Source organism: Ranitomeya imitator, unplaced genomic scaffold (assembly GCF_032444005.1).
Source record: "Ranitomeya imitator isolate aRanImi1 unplaced genomic scaffold, aRanImi1.pri SCAFFOLD_1053, whole genome shotgun sequence".
Classification (NCBI taxonomy): Eukaryota; Metazoa; Chordata; class Amphibia; order Anura; family Dendrobatidae; genus Ranitomeya; species Ranitomeya imitator.
In genome coordinates this window covers 17,592-35,041 of record NW_027194016.1, presented here as the reverse complement: position 1 = coordinate 35,041, position 17,450 = coordinate 17,592, and the positions used below count along the sequence as shown (strand labels likewise).

At 43.6% G+C, this 17,450-nt stretch overlaps 1 non-coding gene and 2 pseudogenes across 1 annotated transcript; all 3 read left to right on the top strand.

Moving 5' to 3' along the window:
- Positions 1-4,764: 4,764 nt before the first annotated feature.
- Positions 4,765-4,941, top strand: LOC138654548 (U2 spliceosomal RNA; annotated as a pseudogene).
- A 6,365-nt stretch (positions 4,942-11,306) lies between these two features.
- On the top strand, positions 11,307-11,541 carry LOC138654551 (U2 spliceosomal RNA; annotated as a pseudogene).
- A 1,192-nt stretch (positions 11,542-12,733) lies between these two features.
- Positions 12,734-12,924, top strand: LOC138654541 (U2 spliceosomal RNA). The gene has a single exon (XR_011316355.1). It is a non-coding gene; the product is annotated as a U2 spliceosomal RNA (small nuclear RNA).
- The last annotated feature ends 4,526 nt before the right edge of the window (positions 12,925-17,450 follow it).

The following is a 17,450-nucleotide window of genomic DNA, read 5'->3' as shown; positions in this document are numbered from 1 at the left end:
TCCTTTAAGATCGAGGTGGACGAGGCATGCAAGGAGAAGTTTACTCTGAGGTTCCTTGTACGAAGAGTCCTGCTGGAAATCTTGGGAGTGAAAAGAGGAGACATCCTGGCCCTGCAAGATCGTCCTGGTTCATTTACCCTGACTCTGGAATCAGAGAGTGCATGCCAGAATCTCTTTCACCAGATTCATCTGCATCTGTCAGAAGAAGACCTCAAGGGACTCAAGTTTGTTGTTCTATATTCTGGTGGGGAAAAGCCACTTGTCGTCCAGATGAGCAACCCTCACGTCCCTTTGGTGAATATCATTTGCTTCCTTCAGCAATACTTCCCGGATTTGCGTTATTCCCACAAGGTGATGAACGAAGAAAACCTGTGGACGGGGAAGCATAAGTTTTTTGTTAAATTTATGGAGGACTCTAATGGCATCGGAGGGCTTCGCCACCCCCCATCAAGCTTTCTGATTGGCAGAGAGCGAGGGCGCCTCTTCTACCCTGACATGCCCCGATTCTGCCGAAAATGTATGCAGTTTGGACACACCTACGAAAGCTGCACAGAAGAAGTGGCAATCTGCAAAAAGTGCTATGAGCGAGGCCATGCCACAGCCAATTGTACCAACAGCATGGTGTGTAACATCTGCCGGCTGCCTGGTCATTCCTTCCGGGAGTGTCCGCTAAAGAGAAAAGCAGAGACTTATGCCGAAACGCTGAAGAAACAACCCACTGGTGCATCCTCTTCAGTGCAGAGGCAACCTACCAGTACTCCAGCAAGGGCGCCTACATGTGCTCCAGTGGGGGCGCCCACCAGTACTCCTGCGCCTGCACCTGCTTCCTGTATTCCAGCACAGCCTGTGACACAGAATCAAGCTGCAAGTGAGCCTGCTAACAAGACTGTGTCTGTACAAGGGGTTGTCAAGGCCGGTGCCTCTGTTGTGGTGTCTGGCAGCAGTTCTGTGCCAGCACCTGCAACTACTGTGCAGATGAAACCTGCCGGTGCTCCAGCGCCTGCACTGGCTGCGCAGAGGCCTCTATTAGAGAAATCAGGTCCCCCTGACAAGGCAGATGCTTCGGCTGATCAAGAACCTGAGCTGGAGGATGAAGCAATGGAGCTGGAGATGAACAGGAAGAGGAAGACAGAAGACACAAGTGTTGTAAAATCTTCTAAAAAGAATCCTCTGAAGCCGAGCCTCCTGCAGTATAAGCCGAAGCCACTACCCCCTGTGGCTCCCCCTGAAGAGCCACGGCCTTCGGATCCAATAAACATTGAGTTCTCGGACTCTGATGTCCAAAGCCCATTGACACCTGTGGGCTTTATGTCTGACTCTGACAGTAGCGTAACCTAAAACTGTCTTATGAGTTCTACAATCAAAATTGCCTCACTCAATGTGAGGAGCATAAAGGGCCCTACCAGAAGGGCTGCTTTATTGTCTTATTTGTCTACACTAGACTGTGATGTTTTTTGCCTACAAGAGTGTAATATAGACTTTGACGTGAATTATGCTGACTTAAGAAAAGACTGGACTTGCGGACCCTCCATCTGGTCCGGTGATAATAACAATCGTTCATCTGGAGTCGGAGTACTCTTCAAGTCGCACGATTTCAAAGTCAATTCCTTTGTAGACGTCAGTTCTGGTCGTGCTCTATTCCTGAAGGTCAGTTTCAAAGGTGTGGAGTTTAGACTAGTAAGTCTTTATGCATCTCCTGAGAAAGAAGAGAGATATCAGCTCCTAGAGGATGTACAGTATTACTTGCCTGGATCAACGCCACTGATATTCTGCGGTGATTTCAACTGTATATTACCTGGAGAAGGGAGAAGTACAAATTCCAGCGCACCTAAAAAAGACAAGACAGAGAAACAACTTAAAGATTTAATAACTGACTTTAGCTTAAAGGATGTTTGGAAAGAGGTGAACAGAAATGACCCCGGCTATACTTGGGAGAATTCCTCATCTAAGTCTCGCATTGACTTTATCTTTGTATCCCAACATATGAAACCTCAAGCTGCTGTTTTAATCCCTAACATCTTCTCTGACCACAAGTTGCTTCTATCAGAGTTAGAGTTACCTGGACTTGTCAAGGCAAGAGGAGTCTGGAGATTAAACACGACGTTGCTGCAAGATCCAACGGTAAGAGCAGATTTTAAAGCGTTTTTTAATTGCTTAAAAACTAAGCAACAGAAATTTTCCACTTTGCTTGAGTGGTGGGAGTATAGTAAGACAAAGATAAAAGAATTTTTTATAAAAATCAGTATATCTAAAGCCAGAGAAAGGTCGGCCTGGCACAAGAGACTTATCACCAAGTTGCAAACATGCTACCAACTGAGAGAAATAGGCGTAGAAATGGAAGATCTTATTGAGAGCACAAAGAAAGAAATTAAGAAAAATATAGAGTCTAAAGGAAAAGAGATTATTTATAATTCAAGAATCGAAGTTATGGAGAAAAATGAGAAATGTTCGAGATTCTTTTTTAAGAAAGTAGTCACTGCCAAAGAAATGATCACTGAACTTGAAGGTGAAACAACCTCTAATGGTATGCTCAACCAAGCCCAGCTTTTTTATCAAGACCTTTTTAATGAGAAGCCTATAGATCAATCTTTTACTGTGGATGCCTTAAATTCTCTAAAGCAAAAACTAAACCGAGAAGACCAAAAGCTGCTATGCACAGAAGTCACTTTACCAGAAATTGATGCTGCTATGAAAAGCTTTTCTTATGGGAAGACCCCTGGCTCTGATGGGCTACCAGTTGAATTTTATAGAGAATTTTGGAGTCTTTTAAGTTCAGAAGTGTTTTTAGTCTTTAAAGAAGCACTCAAATGTGATATCCTGCCACTATCCTGGAGAAGTGGACTGGTCTCCTTAATCTTCAAGAAGGGAGCTAAGTCCCAGCTGGCTAACTGGAGACCGATCACTTTGCTTAATGTGGACTATAAGCTAATGTCTAAAATTCTTGTGAATCGATTTAAAGGGGTTTTAGCCAAAGTTATTCATGAAGACCAAGTATGTGGAGTGCCAGGAAGAGGAGTCGCTGAGCACCTTAATACCATCAAAGACGTCATCTGGTACCAGCAGACGAGGAAACAAGATCTCGCCATTTTATCATTAGACTTTCAAAAAGCGTTTGACCGTGTGTCACATCAGTTTTTATGGTCTGTTTTAAGGAAAATGGGCTTTCCCGAAGTTTTTATCAAGCAAATTGCACTTTTATATAAGGACTCTTTCAGCAAAATTTTAATCAACGGTTTTTTAACAAAAGAAGTTTTTCTACATTCTGGAGTGAAACAAGGCTGCCCCCTGTCTCCGATTTTATTCATCTGTGCAATAGAACCTCTTCTGTCCATGTTGAGAGCGGATAAAGTTGTTAAAGGAGTTCCCATTCCCGGTGGACATGGAAAAGATGTCAAAGTTATGGGTTATATGGACGATATTACCATCTGCTGTTCATCTCCCGCTGCTCTTAGGAGAGCTGTCAGAGTCACAGAATTTTTTTGTGAGGCCTCAGCCTTTAAGCTTAACATAGACAAATGCGATTGTTTTGCCCGTGGGAACTGGTCCGATGTATCTATACCCAATCTTCCGATACAATCAGAGAAAATTAAAATACTGGGCATTATTTTTGACCAACAGAATGACGGAAAACAAAGTTGGAATGGAGTAAGTGAAAAAGTGCAGAAAAAAATTGAATTTTGGAAATTAAGAAAACTGACAATAGAGGGGAAAACTCTCATCATCAAAGCCCTCCTGCTTCCCATCATGCTGTACCTTAGCCTTGTTTTTCCTCCATGTGAACTCACTACAAAAAGATTGCAAAGGACATTGTTCGAATTTATCTGGAGTTCAAAGTTTGAGAAAGTCAAAAGGCAAATAATGCACAAGCCACATCATCTTGGAGGCAAAGATGTCCCTAATATCAAATTGTTTTTATACTCAAAGTTTTTTAGCCTCTGTTTTAAGAATTTGACAGCTTTTAGCCCTTGGGCACACTTTCTGCGATATGCTGCCGGACATATTTTTAGGAAGCGGAAATGGGTGTCTATTTCTCAAACAGGCCCAGTCCTGCTGTCTCCTCCAAAGCAGTATCTCATTTTGGAGAAAGCAATAAGAACATATGACTTGGAGACTTTTGACATTGACACTTTAAAGAACCCAAGGAAGCTGCTGCAACAAATAAAGAGGAAAGAAACTATGACGCCAATAAGTTACTACTCTTACAACAAAACTGCCTCAGTATGGAAACTAGTAAACGCACCTTATCTGACAAATCGACATAAAGACTTGAATTGGATGATAGTACACGAGTGTTTGCCGACTAGAGACTTCCAATACAGGCGAAGACTTAGCAACACACAGACTTGTCCTAGGAACCAGTGCAATAGTGACGAAACAACTATGCACCTTATATGGAACTGCGACTTTGCACAGCAAGTCTGGAAAGAATGTGGTGAACTTATAAAATTTTGTTCAGGTCTCACTTTTTTAAACCATGAAATAGTTTTGCACGCAATTTTGCCAAATTTGAACAAAGAAAAAGAAAGAGTTTTATTGTGCACTTTAAGCTGTATAAAGAGTGCTTTGTGGAAAACAAGGAACATCCTGCTGTTTAAAAGGGACTACATAATAGTAAGAGACTGTATAAGGCTGGCACTAAGTGAGCTGTACATGTATTACCTTCTAGACATGAAGAAGCTTGGAAGGAAAAGAGCATTAAGTATATGGAACTTTCATTTGTGGAAAATGCTATTCTAAAGATACGAAAATAAGATAAAGACTACGAACTTTTAAATATAAACGCAAAAATCTGTTCTTATCAGTTTAATATCTGATACGTCCCCTATTTGGGGACCATATATTAAATGGATTTTTAGAACAGGGAGCTGGAAATGGAGCTTGCTCTGTCCACTCCACGCATTGACCCGTTATTGCAGTATCTCCGGGAACAGTGCACCCCTTCTCTGATCCGGTTTCCAAAAACAGATTGAATTGAAATCAGCCCAGCAAGTTGTCATTTAACACTTTCTGAGAATTCTTTTCAGGGTCAAAGAAGCACGTTTCAGGTGGCAAATGTAGCAATTTGCTCAGTTTCACTGGACCGTTTGCAACATTTCCTGTGCCTTGCTTTCACCTGTGCATGTTCAGCATTGGATTGCATCCAATATGCAATCAATCAATCAAGCAATCAAGCAATCTTTGCTGGTTGCAACAGGTGTGTTAAGATGTAGGCCCGAATGAGGCCTTTGTAACAGTGTTGCTAATATATTGTGCCATCTACAAAATTAGGCCCCTGCCTGCCTGCCTGCCTGCCTGCCTGCCTGCTGTCTGTCAGCATGAAGTGTTTAAATTGAAGTATCCTACGAGTAGTTCGGCCATACATACTACATTTGTGACCGCATGCACAAATTCCTTTGTAAAACATTGGCTCCCTCTTGTGGACCACTGACTTTTAATTATGTGGTGTATGATATGTATTTCAATAAAGAAGGAAAAATGGTGTCTGTGATGATCTTGAATGTGCTAGTCTTGTCTATTTTGTCTTGTACTGTGTGAGTAGTATTCTAATGCTTTTGACCAACTGGGTGCGCTGCTGCTGCTGCCTGCCTGCCTGCCTGCAGTAGATAGAATCTATGCACGGAACCTTCACCTGCTGCTGCTGTCACAATGGGGCCTTCAGCCATTGACTCCGGAACTCTCACGTGTCACAATGGGCTCTGGACTTATCTAAGGCAGAGAAAAATGGCGCCGTCTTCAGTCTGCTGCTGGAACAGCAGCAGACCACATGGCAGGGGGATTGTCTTTTTTTTTTTTAAAGGGGCAATTTGCAGACTTGCACTAATAGTTGCACTCTGGAGCGCCAAAGGGATGGAGGGTGTGTTCAGATGGGCGGAGTTATGCAGATCAGGCGGAGCTATGCAGATTAGGCGGAGTTAGGCAGATTTTTTAAAAACGCGTTGGGCCCAAATTGAACACACCCCCACACACCCCCACACACCCCCCACACACCCCCACACACACCAGAACTGCCATTTGAGAAGGCATCCAGAGTTTAGAAAAAAAATGTCTTCCCCTGGGCAATCATCTTTTGGGCTCTCTCCACAGTGAGTCCTGGTTGTGGGCCATGGGGCGTCTGGAGTGGCAAACCATTTCAGGCTATCGCTTCTCGGCCTTTTGGCTAAGATCAGGGTTTATTGCCCTGGTCTTGGCTGAGAGGTGCTTGGGGTACCCGGCTCCTTGGCCTGGGGGGATCGTCTCACCTCTGGTGGGACTTCACCCCTCTGCTGCTATTGGGGAGTCGGCTTAGTCCCCTTGCATCCGGTTGTGATCCCCCGGCTATAGGCCGTGTCCGAGTGACGTCCCTCGTGGGAAGTTTTCTTCTTTCTGCTGTGGTAGAATATACCGACAGTCCATCGCTATGAATTTTGTCAAGAACACCATCCGGTTGACCGTGGACCCGAGCAATGGAGCCAAGAACAACGTGGTATTCATCATCCGGGATCTCATCGAGGAAAAGGCTGGAGCAAAGCGTACGGAGATCTTCAGTTGCAACGAATTTCCTCGTCAAGGTAATTACGACGTGACTTTTGTGGACCAAAACGTTTGCCTGAATGTGTTTGAGTGGCTACGGGCTAATGCTGAGGATCCTCTTCTGGAAGGAGTTGGCTGGATACCACTGTTTGGGTTACAAGAAAAAGAGGTAACTGTGACTGTGTATAACCCCTTCACGGACCCGGCTTTGTTGCAGAGCTTTCTCTCGCAATATTGTGAGTATGTAAAGTTAGGAGAACGGCAGGTGAATATCTTGGGCATCTTCAACTGTAAATATACGTTTCGTGTTAAATTGAAGAGGGACCCTGATAGTGTGGGTGGTTTCAGGCACCCTCCTGCAAATTTCTCTGTGGCAGGTCACAGAGGCTTTTTGACGTACCCAGGACAGCCTCGTTTCTGTAGAAAATGTTTTTGTTTCGGACATGTACAGACAGAGTGTACTAAAGGACAGTGTTGCCGAAATTGCAGGAAAGAGGGGCATGCTGCTAACCAATGTCCTTCGCCTAAAACCTGTGATGTCTGTGGGAGTAGTACACATATGTATAAAGACTGTCCCAATAGTGCACCTAGGCGGTCCGACAAAGAGCAAATGGAGGAAGAGTTGGCCAGGAGGGAAAGGGCAAGAATTGTAAAAGAAGTTGCAAGGATTGAGAGGGAGGAGGAAGAGAGAAGGAGGCGGAGTGCGAGTAGAGCCATGCCCCCTCCAGATTCAGAGAGTGTGAGTCTGAGGCCATGTTCTAGGGCAGAGAAAGAGGAGAAAAAGGAGGAAAAGAAGAAGAAAAAGAAGGAAAAAGAGTGGAGGAGGGAAGAGAAGGAGTTTTGGAGGGCAGCTGCAGAGGTGGAGGCGCATCTTCCTGAAATGGAAGTGCAGGGGCAGTTGCCTGAAATAATGACTTTTAGTGAGGCAATGGACGCCGCGGAGAGCGATGCGCAAATTTCGGAGGTGGATAGCCCTGAGCATTTGTCTAATCCCGAACATATTGAGGAGTTTGAGTCAGATGACGATAGAGCTGCAAAAAAGAGTCGGCGGGAGGATGATGGAGATGATGAGGAGGTGGAGAGTAGTACTCCTCAGAGAAAGATTGGCTCTGCAAGAAGGAGGACTGAGGGTGGTGAGATCAGTGGGTCAGACACTTGTTGTTCAATTCAGATGGTGGAGGAGGATAGTGGTGATGCTGGATAGTGTTACCATATACTGCACTAAATGTGTTGTTTTTTTCTCTTGTGAGCTTTGGCTTAGGCCAAAGGCTTTTATTTTCTGTGTAGTTAGTTGAAGTGTGGATTTTGTAAATATGGGGTTTACCATAATTTCACAAAATGTTAGAGTCTTTAAAAGTAAAGTTAGGAGAGCTGCAATTTTTGAGTTTTTAGCTATGCAAAATGCATCTATTTTTTGTTTACAAGAGTGTGGGGTAGTGGATGGTGTGAAAGGGGATGAATGGTCTTATGGTGCGTCTGTGTGGTCAGGGAGTGCATGTAATAAGAATGATGGGGTGGGAATATTGGTTAAAGGGAGAGAGGTGGTTTTGAATGATTATCTGGTGATTGAGGTAGGGAGGTGTATTTTGGCTAATTTTGAGTATAGGAATGTAAAGTTTTGTGTTATTAATATTTATGCGCCGGTTGATAAGAATGAGCGTAAAGCTTTATTTGAAAAAGTTAAGCTTTTTGTTCCAGGGAGGATGCCTGTAGTGGTTGTGGGGGATATGAATTGTGATGTGGGGAAAGTGAATGTGGATGTGTCAGGGAAGGCTTTGTTGGAGTTAGTGAGTGATTTTGATCTGGGTGATATGCAGCGTGTGTGTAGTGTGAGTCCTGTGTTGAATACTTTTTTTTCTGAGAGTGGAAGGGTGCAATCTAGGTTGGATTATTGCTTTATTTCAAAAAATATAACTGCTGTTGATTATAAGCAAGAAAATGTTTTGTTTTCTGATCATGTGTGTATGAAGTGTGAGGTGGATATAAAGGTTGGTGGAGTGTTTGGGAAAGGGTTGTGGAAGTTAAATGTGAAGTTGTTAGAGAGTGAAGATGTGAGAAAGGAGTATGCAAGACGGTATGAAGGGTGGTGTAAGCGTAAAAATGGTTTTGGGAATGTTTGTGTTTGGTGGGATTGGGTGAAGAGACAAACAAAAATATTCTTTAAAAGTTTAGGGTATAAGTGTGCAGCTATTAAAAGAGAGAATTTTGTTAAATTGAATGCACGTTTGAGTGTATTGTATAAGTTGAGGGAAGGAGGAATGGAAGTGGAAGAAGAGATATTACAGGTGAAAAAGGATATTAATGACTTTTTGTTAGAGAAAGGGAGGAGTATAGTTTTTAGAGCAAAAATTGACAAAATGGAACATGATGAGAAATGTTCACGTTTTTTCTTTAAAAAGGTGTTTGGGAAGAAACAGAGTATGAGTGTGCTGAATGGGGAGGATGGAAGAGAAGTGAGTGGTGAGGATATGTGTGAAGAGGTGGCTAAGTTCTATGAGGAGTTGTATGCAGTGAAGTGGAGGGATGAGGGTTTGGAGAGTGATGTGTTAAATATGTTAGAAAGTAAGTTGTCTGAGACGGAAAGGGAGAGTGTGATGTGTGAGGTGACTAGTGATGAGGTGTGGAAGGTGATGAATAGTATGGCGCTAAATAAGACGCCAGGGGAGGATGGTCTCCCAGTAGAGTTTTATCGAGTGATGTGGGATGTGATTGGTAATGACTTTGTGGAGGTGTGTAAGTATATGTGGTTAAATATGGAGGTGGCTGAGAGTATGCGTGCGGGAATGGTTGTGTTGATACCTAAAAAGGGGGATTTGAAGAGTTTGAGGAATTGGAGGCCGATAACGTTATTAAACTGTGATTATAAAATCTATGCAAAATTAATGGCGAATAGGATGCGTGATGTGATAGAGAGTGTGATTGGGGATGAACAGTGTTGTGCGGTACCTGGGAGGCGTATACATGATTGTGTGTGTATGCTAAGAGATTGTCTATGGGACTGTATGGGGCGAAAGAAGAGTGCGTTTTTGTTGAGTTTAGATTTTGAGAAGGCGTATGATAGATTATCGCATGGGTTTTTGTTTAGTGTGTTGCTAAGAATGGGTTTTCCAGCTGATTTTGTTGGGAGAGTGAGGAGTTTATATAAGGATATTTACAGTTGTGTTTTGATGAATGGTTATGTGGGAAGGAGAGTGAATGTCTTTTCAGGGGTTCGTCAAGGGTGTCCTTTGTCACCTGTGGCCTTTATTTGTGCAATTGAGCCTTTGTTGTGTATGCTGAGGAAAGATAAGGTGGTTAGGGGCGTGCAAGTGCCAGGAGGAGGGGGTAGAGAGTGGAAAGTTAGTGGTTATATGGATGATGTGTGTGTATTGTGCGATTCAGAATGTTCGGTGAGGCGGGTGAAGTTATTAGTGTCCTTTTTTTGTGGTGCGTCTGCATTTAAGGTTAATTGGGAAAAGAGTGAGTGTAAGGTATTTGGAAATGGTGTTTTAAGTAGGGATGTTGGAGTGAATGTGGTTAATGGGCCTATTAAAATATTGGGTGTGAAGTTTTCAGAGAAGTTGGATGGGAAGGAAAGTTGGAATGATGCGAAAGAGAAGGTTGAGCGGAAGCTGTGTTTTTGGAGGTTGAGAAACCTTACGTTTTTTGGAAAGATCTTGGTTATAAAGAGTGTGGTGTTGCCGATTTTTTTGTATGTAGCAGTAGTGTTTCCACCAGGGTATATGTGTGTGAGGAGTTTGAATAGGATTCTGTTTGTGTTTTTATGGAATTCAAAGATGGAGAGGGCTAGGAGAGAAATTTTGGTGAAGAGATTGGAGAAAGGTGGGTTGGGTTTTCCAAATTTGGAAGTTTTTTTTGGTGTGAATATTGTTGTGTATGTGCTGAAAGTGATAAGGGCGGATGGGAAATTTTCATCTATGTGTAGGTATTTATTTGGAGCGTATCTGTTTAAGTTGAAATGGAGAGAAAGGGATTTGAGGTGTCCGGTTGCTTTTGAGGTTCCTGTATGGTATGTGTGGGTTTATAAGTTTTTGGTGAAGTATGAGTTGTGTGATGTGGATGTAAGACTAGTGGAAAAGAAGAAGGCTGTGTATAGAATGATTGAGTGTAGAGAGATAGAGTGTGATATCAATATGGTTAGAGGAGCTGATGTACAAAAGGTGTGGAAGAAAGTACGGATGGATGGTATGACAAACAGACAGAGTGAGATTGTGTGGCAGTCATTGCAGGGAGTGTTACCAGTAAGAGAGTTTCAGAGAAATAGGGGTTTAGTGAGGAGTGAGAGGTGTCCGAGAGAAGGTTGTGGTGGGTGTGAAAGTGTAATACATGTGTTTTGGAATTGTCAGTACGCTAGAGATGTGATTGGAAGAATGGGTCCTTTGTGCAAAGAACTGTGTGGTGTGAATTTTTTATCCTTTGAGTTGTTCATGTTTGGTTTAGGGTTGTGTGATGGAGTGAAGGAGAGAGTGTTGTGGTTAATGCTTGCATGTATAAAGGAAGTGTTATGGGATGTGAGAAATGTGCATGTGTTCAAGAGGAAGAATATTGAGGTTAGAAATACCGTGAAGGTGATTTTGGGGAAGATATATGTTTGTTTTTTGTGGGATAAGAAAAGGAAGGGGGAGGTGGATGCGGAAGGAATTTGGAAGGTTAAAAAGTGGAGATATTTTGTTAATACTTCTTGATTTGTTCTTTTGTTATGTAAATATGTATTTTGAAAAAAGAAAGATTTTTCCGATGATGATGGGAACGGCTTTTTGTGTTTCAATTTTGACACAGCTGTTTGGGTATGTTTCTTCGGTTTTGGATTTCTAGACCGTGAAATTCCCCATCTGAGGGAGAAAAAAAAAAAAAAAAAAAAAAAAAAAAAAAAAAAAATCTGTTCTTATCAGTTTAATATCTGATACGTCCCCTATTTGGGGACCATATATTAAATGGATTTTTAGAACAGGGAGCTGGAAATGGAGCTTGCTCTGTCCACTCCACGCATTGACCCGTTATTGCAGTATCTCCGGGAACAGTGCACCCCTTCTCTGATCCGGTTTCCAAAAACAGATTGAATTGAAATCAGCCCAGCAAGTTGTCATTTAACACTTTCTGAGAATTCTTTTCAGGGTCAAAGAAGCACGTTTCAGGTGGCAAATGTAGCAATTTGCTCAGTTTCACTGGACCGTTTGCAACATTTCCTGTGCCTTGCTTTCACCTGTGCATGTTCAGCATTGGATTGCATCCAATATGCAATCAATCAATCAAGCAATCAAGCAATCTTTGCTGGTTGCAACAGGTGTGTTAAGATGTAGGCCCGAATGAGGCCTTTGTAACAGTGTTGCTAATATATTGTGCCATCTACAAAATTAGGCCCCTGCCTGCCTGCCTGCCTGCCTGCCTGCTGTCTGTCAGCATGAAGTGTTTAAATTGAAGTATCCTACGAGTAGTTCGGCCATACATACTACATTTGTGACCGCATGCACAAATTCCTTTGTAAAACATTGGCTCCCTCTTGTGGACCACTGACTTTTAATTATGTGGTGTATGATATGTATTTCAATAAAGAAGGAAAAATGGTGTCTGTGATGATCTTGAATGTGCTAGTCTTGTCTATTTTGTCTTGTACTGTGTGAGTAGTATTCTAATGCTTTTGACCAACTGGGTGCGCTGCTGCTGCTGCCTGCCTGCCTGCCTGCAGTAGATAGAATCTATGCACGGAACCTTCACCTGCTGCTGCTGTCACAATGGGGCCTTCAGCCATTGACTCCGGAACTCTCACGTGTCACAATGGGCTCTGGACTTATCTAAGGCAGAGAAAAATGGCGCCGTCTTCAGTCTGCTGCTGGAACAGCAGCAGACCACATGGCAGGGGGATTGTCTTTTTTTTTTTTAAAGGGGCAATTTGCAGACTTGCACTAATAGTTGCACTCTGGAGCGCCAAAGGGATGGAGGGTGTGTTCAGATGGGCGGAGTTATGCAGATCAGGCGGAGTTATGCAGATTAGGCGGAGTTAGGCAGATTTTTTAAAAACGCGTTGGGCCCAACTTGAACACACCCCCACACACCCCCACACACCCCCCACACGCCCCCACACACACCAGAACTGCCATTTGAGAAGGCATCCAGAGTTTAGAAAAAAAATGTCTTCCCCTGGGCAATCATCTTTTGGGCTCTCTCCACAGTGAGTCCTGGTTGTGGGCCATGGGGCGTCTGGAGTGGCAAACCATTTCAGGCTATCGCTTCTCGGCCTTTTGGCTAAGATCAAGTGTAGTATCTGTTCTTATCAGTTTAATATCTGATACGTCCCCTATTTGGGGACCATATATTAAATGGATTTTTAGAACAGGGAGCTGGAAATGGAGCTTGCTCTGTCCACTCCACGCATTGACCCGTTATTGCAGTATCTCCGGGAACAGTGCACCCCTTCTCTGATCCGGTTTCCAAAAACAGATTGAATTGAAATCAGCCCAGCAAGTTGTCATTTAACACTTTCTGAGAATTCTTTTCAGGGTCAAAGAAGCACGTTTCAGGTGGCAAATGTAGCAATTTGCTCAGTTTCACTGGACCGTTTGCAACATTTCCTGTGCCTTGCTTTCACCTGTGCATGTTCAGCATTGGATTGCATCCAATATGCAATCAATCAATCAAGCAATCAAGCAATCTTTGCTGGTTGCAACAGGTGTGTTAAGATGTAGGCCCGAATGAGGCCTTTGTAACAGTGTTGCTAATATATTGTGCCATCTACAAAATTAGGCCCCTGCCTGCCTGCCTGCCTGCCTGCCTGCCTGCTGTCTGTCAGCATGAAGTGTTTAAATTGAAGTATCCTACGAGTAGTTCGGCCATACATACTACATTTGTGACCGCATGCACAAATTCCTTTGTAAAACATTGGCTCCCTCTTGTGGACCACTGACTTTTAATTATGTGGTGTATGATATGTATTTCAATAAAGAAGGAAAAATGGTGTCTGTGATGATCTTGAATGTGCTAGTCTTGTCTATTTTGTCTTGTACTGTGTGAGTAGTATTCTAATGCTTTTGACCAACTGGGTGCGCTGCTGCTGCTGCCTGCCTGCCTGCCTGCAGTAGATAGAATCTATGCACGGAACCTTCACCTGCTGCTGCTGTCACAATGGGGCCTTCAGCCATTGACTCCGGAACTCTCACGTGTCACAATGGGCTCTGGACTTATCTAAGGCAGAGAAAAATGGCGCCGTCTTCAGTCTGCTGCTGGAACAGCAGCAGACCACATGGCAGGGGGATTGTCTTTTTTTTTTTTAAAGGGGCAATTTGCAGACTTGCACTAATAGTTGCACTCTGGAGCGCCAAAGGGATGGAGGGTGTGTTCAGATGGGCGGAGTTATGCAGATCAGGCGGAGTTATGCAGATTAGGCGGAGTTAGGCAGATTTTTTAAAAACGCGTTGGGCCCAACTTGAACACACCCCCACACACCCCCACACACCCCCCACACGCCCCCACACACACCAGAACTGCCATTTGAGAAGGCATCCAGAGTTTAGAAAAAAAATGTCTTCCCCTGGGCAATCATCTTTTGGGCTCTCTCCACAGTGAGTCCTGGTTGTGGGCCATGGGGCGTCTGGAGTGGCAAACCATTTCAGGCTATCGCTTCTCGGCCTTTTGGCTAAGATCAGGGTTTATTGCCCTGGTCTTGGCTGAGAGGTGCTTGGGGTACCCGGCTCCTTGGCCTGGGGGGATCGTCTCACCTCTGGTGGGACTTCACCCCCCTGCTGCTATTGGGGAGTCGGCTTAGTCCTCTTGCATCCGGTTGCGATCCCCCGGCTATAGGCCGTTTCCCTGTGACTTCCCTTGTGGGAGTACTTCTTCTATTTCCTGTGGTAGGATATACCGACAGTTCTGCATCATGAATTTCGTGAAGAACACCATCCGGTTGACCGTGGACCCGAGCAATGGAACCAAGAACAACGTCGTTTTCATGATCCGGGATCTTATTGAGGAAAAGGCTGGAGCAAAGCGTGAGGAGATCTTCAGCTGTAACGAGTTTCCTCGACAAGGTAACTACGATGTGACTTTTGTGGACCAAAATGTTTGCCTGAATGTGTTCGAGTGGCTTCGAGGCAATGCTGAGGATCCTCTTCTGGAAGGAGTTGGCTGGATACCGTTGTTTGGTCTGCAGGAAAAAGAGGTGACTGTAACTGTGTATAACCCCTTCACAGATCCTGCTTTGTTGCAGAGTTTTCTCTCACAGTATTGTGACTATGTGAAAGTAGGAGAACGGCAGGTGAACATTTTAGGAATCTTTAACTGTAAATATGTTTATCGTGTGAAATTGAAGAGGGACCCTGACTGTGTGGGTGGTTTCAGGCACCCCCCTGCAAATTTCTCTGTGGCAGGTCACAGAGGTTTTTTGACCTACCCAGGACAGCCTCGTTTTTGTAGGAGATGCTTTTGTTTTGGACATGTACAGGCAGAGTGTACTAAAGGACAGTGCTGTCGAAACTGCAGGAAAGAGGGGCATACCGCTAACCAATGTCCTTTGCCTAAGACCTGTGATGTCTGTGGGAGTAGTACGCATATGTACAAGGACTGTCCCATGAGTGCACCCAGACGGTCCGACAAGGAGCAAATGGAGGAAGAGTTGGCCAGGAGGGAAAGGGCAAAAGTTGTAAAAGAAGTTGCAAGGTTTGAGAGGGAGGAGGAAGAGAGAAGGAGGCGGAGTGCGAGTAGAGCCATGCCCCCTCCAGATTCAGAGAGTGTGAGTCTGAGGCCATGTTCTAGGGCAGAGAAAGAGGAGAAAAAGGAGGAAAAGAAGAAGAAAAAGAAGGAAAAAGAGTGGAGGAGGGAAGAGAAGGAGTTTTGGAGGGCAGCTGCAGAGGTGGAGGCGCATCTTCCTGAAATGGAAGTGCAGGGGCAGTTGCCTGAAATAATGACCTTTAGTGAGGCAATGGACGCCGCGGAGAGCGATGCGCAAATTTCGGAGGTGGATAGCCCTGAGCATTTGTCTAATCCTGAACATATTGAGGAGTTTGAGTCAGATGACGATAGAGCTGCAAAAAAGAGCCGGCGGGAGGATGATGGAGATGATGAGGAGGTGGAGAGTAGTACTCCTCAGAGAAAGATTGGCCCTGCAAGAAGGAGGACTGAGGGTGGTGAGATCAGTGGGTCAGACACTTGTTGTTCAATTCAGATGGTGGAGGAGGATAGTGGTGATGCTGGATAGTGTTACCATATACTGCACTAAATGTGTTGTTTTTTTTCTCTTGTGAGCTTTGGCTTAGGCCAAAGGCTTTTATTTTCTGTGTAGTTAGTTGAAGTGTGGATTTTGTAAATATGGGGTTTACCATAATTTCACAAAATGTTAGAGTGTTTAAAAGTAAAGTTAGGAGAGCTGCAATTTTTGAGTTTTTAGCTATGCAAAATGCATCTATTTTTTGTTTACAAGAGTGTGGGGTAGTGGATGGTGTGAAAGGGGATGAATGGTCTTATGGTGCGTCTGTGTGGTCAGGGAGTGCATGTAATAAGAATGATGGGGTGGGAATATTGGTTAAAGGGAGAGAGGTGGTTTTGAATGATTATCTGGTGATTGAGGTAGGGAGGTGTATTTTGGCTAATTTTGAGTATAGGAATGTAAAGTTTTGTGTTATTAATATTTATGCGCCGGTTGATAAGAATGAGCGTAAAGCTTTATTTGAAAAAGTTAAGCTTTTTGTTCCAGGGAGGATGCCTGTAGTGGTTGTGGGGGATATGAATTGTGATGTGGGGAAAGTGAATGTGGATGTGTCAGGGAAGGCTTTGTTGGAGTTAGTGAGTGACTTTGATCTGGGTGATATGCAGCGTGTGTGTAGTGTGAGTCCTGTGTTGAATACTTTTTTTTCTGAGAGTGGAAGGGTGCAATCTAGGTTGGATTATTGCTTTATTTCAAAAAATATAACTGCTGTTGATTATAAGCAAGAAAATGTTTTGTTTTCTGATCATGTGTGTATGAAGTGTGAGGTGGATATAAAGGTTGGTGGAGTGTTTGGGAAAGGGTTGTGGAAGTTAAATGTGAAGTTGTTAGAGAGTGAAGATGTGAGAAAGGAGTATGCAAGACGGTATGAAGGGTGGTGTAAGCGTAAAAATGGTTTTGGGAATGTTTGTGTTTGGTGGGATTGGGTGAAGAGACAAACAAAAATATTCTTTAAAAGTTTAGGGTATAAGTGTGCAGCTATTAAAAGAGAGAATTTTGTTAAATTGAATGCACGTTTGAGTGTATTGTATAAGTTGAGGGAAGGAGGAATGGAAGTGGAAGAAGAGATATTACAGGTGAAAAAGGAAATTAATGACTTTTTGTTAGAGAAAGGGAGGAGTATAGTTTTTAGAGCAAAAATTGACAAAATGGAACATGATGAGAAATGTTCACGTTTTTTCTTTAAAAAGGTGTTTGGGAAGAAACAGAGTATGAGTGTGCTGAATGGGGAGGATGGAAGAGAAGTGAGTGGTGAGGATATGTGTGAAGAGGTGGCTAAGTTCTATGAGGAGTTGTATGCAGTGAAGTGGAGGGATGAGGGTTTGGAGAGTGATGTGTTAAATATGTTAGAAAGTAAGTTGTCTGAGACGGAAAGGGAGAGTGTGATGTGTGAGGTGACTAGTGATGAGGTGTGGAAGGTGATGAATAGTATGGCGCTAAATAAGACGCCAGGGGAGGATGGTCTCCCAGTAGAGTTTTATCGAGTGATGTGGGATGTGATTGGTAATGACTTTGTGGAGGTGTGTAAGTATATGTGGTTAAATATGGAGGTGGCTGAGAGTATGCGTGCGGGAATGGTTGTGTTGATACCTAAAAAGGGGGATTTGAAGAGTTTGAGGAATTGGAGGCCGATAACGTTATTAAACTGTGATTATAAAATCTATGCAAAATTAATGGCGAATAGGATGCGTGATGTGATAGAGAGTGTGATTGGGGATGAACAGTGTTGTGCGGTACCTGGGAGGCG